Raw genomic sequence first — 3,430 nt, forward strand, 5'->3', positions numbered from 1 at the left:
CCTAGTTTTGTGTAAGGCCAGGAAGGCAGCTCCTAGCAGTACTTTACTAGTTGAGTTCAGTGTTTTCCAACGTCAGTTACCAACTCTTCTTTGTTGATATGGTGAGCTATGATAAACTATTGAATTTAAATGAAGATAATCAATCTCAATCAGCTCTGAAGGATGAATTCTTCAATCAAACCATGAAAGAAAACTGAAGCCCCTGTTGCGGGTTTAACTCCCAGCCCGGGCGTCTTTTGCTGCATGTTTTTAACGTTTTTAAAAAGGACAAAGCACACAAAAAATCTATGAAGATTAAAAATCAAAACTAGCATTAGTATACAATATAGAAACTAGCATCAGCATAAAATGTATAAATAAAGTCATGCTATTTAGCGGTTTTAGTTTCTGTGGGCAGATCACTTCAGTGAATTGATAAAACTATCTCCTGATTGCTGGAGCTGTTGTCCACTCAATGTTTCTGCTGTTTATTCACTCTACTGAATGAAAACACAGACTTTGATTCCAGAATTTAACAGGATAATCCCTATTAAGAATTACCCAAACATGGATTGTTTTAAACGTTTTTTTCTAAAACACAAACTTAGGATCATTCATAAAAGAGAATGAAGCATTATACATCTTTTATGCATATGGACTTTTCATACATTCATACAGGCTCATCCTCAGTGTGACATCAGAGATCACTGACTAATCTAAAAGAGTACAGCAAAGGTCATTTTTAAAGTACCTGGGGAGACAGTTAAATGTGTGTGAAACAGAGATGGGCAATATGGACTTAAAATTTTATCATAATAATTTGTGGTATTTATTTAGGTAATATTTATTATGATGATAAAAAGCATTTAAATATTAATCGTTTCTGTCACTGGATACAGAACAGATATGGAACTCTTTCCCATGATAAGGATAAACGGTACAATACGTTTTGGCTTTTGTGTAATTTATTGAAGCCTCTCATTCTTTTTACAGTTCGGTGAGAGTTTGAAGGCAGACGGTAAAGGGCTCAGAGGTCACGGGACTGTCAATTCAGAGAAGGTGACAGTTCAATGGGAATCATTGTTCAGTAGTTCAGTTAGTTCAAACAGCCACATTAGGACTTCTACACATTCTTTAGGAATTTCAACCCTCCGAATTTTATTTTCATCACTGATAAAAAAAAATAAAATGTAAATAAGCACTTTTTTTAAATGCATTTTCAAGGTTGGTCAGTGTTGCTGCTCTTTAAATTATTCATCGATGTGTTCCTGTTTGCCCTGGGTAAAATATGATGTGCCACAAAGGCATACGTCTGCTTATCTTCAGAAGTCAGCAAAAGGCTACAGAAACTATATTTATTAGAAATAAACCAATCAGGGTTTTACTGGCTGATACTGATGTCCATTTTTATTTGTGGACTAAACAGCCAATTCGGGTTTTGGCAGTCACAATGTTCTAAACTTATTTGCGTATACAGTATTTGTCTTCGTTCAATAAAAAAAAAAACCATTGGCTGTAAAAGAAAGAAAAGTCCTCCAGGTTCATTGATTGAGATAATAGTTTGGAATCCAGCAGAAAATTATGGGATTAAATGACTATTAGTATTTATACACCAAACCATTCAGTGCTTTTTGCCACTTAATATCAGACATCAGAATGTCAAAAGATAAACTGAATAAACAAAAAATTCAGGTTTCAAAGGATAATATCATTTGTAAATGAAAAAAATTCCATGCAAAACCTACATCGCTATCTGTAATTGAAAAGGTAGCTTCCACCTCAAACCTGATGACTGACTGTGCCACCCTTGGAGGCAACAACTGTGAGTTAGTTTGTGGAAGTTTCACATCACTGTGAATGAATTTTGACCCACAAGTGTTTTAGTTTTTTTAATTCAACCATACTGGATGTTTTGTTGGACATAAGCACTCAGTTTGAGTTAATACCACAGAATCTCAGTTGGACTTAAGTCTGGACAATGACCAGGCCTTAATTTTGTTTTTCTTGAACCACGCAGCGGTGTATTTGCTGCTGAGCTTCTGATTATTGCGTTGCTGAACAACCCAAGTGAGTTTGATGGTACCATCAATTACAGCAAGTAGTTCAGGTCCTTAATGAGCAAAACATCTACAGACATTACACTACCACCACCATGTTTGACAGTTGTTATGATGTTCTTTTCTGAAATGCTTTCTTCATTTTATGCCAGATGTAACAGGACACAGGTTACAATTTTGTCTCATCAGTCCAATGACTATTTTCCAAAAGGTCCTGGGGATCATCAAGATGTTTCTAAACAAATGTGAGATAAGCCTTTGTATTCTTTTTGTACAGCTGTGATTTTAGTGGCCACCATCTTGGTTTCAATTATTGAATTTGACATTTCATCCCCTCACGGTGTCATCCTCTCAAAAATACCTTTTGTTAGCTATAGTGGATTCAAATTTCAAAAATACCTGTTAACAAAGGGAAAAATAATAGAAATTCCAAAGTTGCTATCATCTCACATGCAAGATAGCCACAGCACAACTTCAGTAATTTTTAATTAACTATTTAAGATGATTAGGCATAACATTATGACCACTGACAGGTTAATAACACTGATTAACTGGCGACTGTCGTTGGGAGGGATACATGGGGGGAACGTGAACATTCTGTGCTGTAAGAATGTAAGAATTTGAGCAAATTTTACAAGGACCAAATTTTGATGGCATAAATGAGCCAGTCCCACTCTGCAGTGGCTCAAAGGGCTGAGGAAGAGCACATTCTGTTGTATCAAGGTCTGCATTCTGACTTGACCTGGCCCCGGTAAAACTGGGTGTCCATTTAAAAGGGCCAGTTAGAGTCAGTTACTCAGTGGGATTGCACTGTTAGATTTTGAGCTACAAAATTAAAAAATACCACATTAGGGTAAATATACCATTCACATATCTCAGAGTACTTGTATTTATTCATTACACACCCTGACTCTAACCCAAAATCTCAGTTCACTAGAAAAATGTAAAGACAAATGTGATGCATGATTCTGTTGTCATTGCAAATTCCTTTTCCTGAAACCTTTTCAATTGTGTCTTTTCAGCACAAGATTCTTTAGAACATTTGTACTCACATTGTGTTTGGGTTTCTTGTCAGTTTCTCTACACTTCCCTGTTTATGTTCTCAAGTTGCTTTTATTTCAGTTAATTCATGGTAGATAGGTTCTTGGCTCTTTCTTGTGTTTAGATATTTCTGTTACTTCCCTGGACTTCTACATGTTCTCACTCATCTGTGTTTTTTAGCCTACCCCCTTCAGTTGCTCTGCATTCTCCCTGCCACTAGCTGCTGCACATTTCGTGTGATTGGTTCTTGTTCATTGCTCATTTCCTCTCCCTGCCTCTGTATTTAAACTCTCTGGTTTTCATTACTCACCACTGGATCCTACTGTTTGTCATGCCAAGCCTGTCCACAACTA

Source organism: Girardinichthys multiradiatus, chromosome 4, assembly GCF_021462225.1.
Source record: "Girardinichthys multiradiatus isolate DD_20200921_A chromosome 4, DD_fGirMul_XY1, whole genome shotgun sequence".
NCBI lineage: Eukaryota > Metazoa > Chordata > Actinopteri > Cyprinodontiformes > Goodeidae > Girardinichthys > Girardinichthys multiradiatus.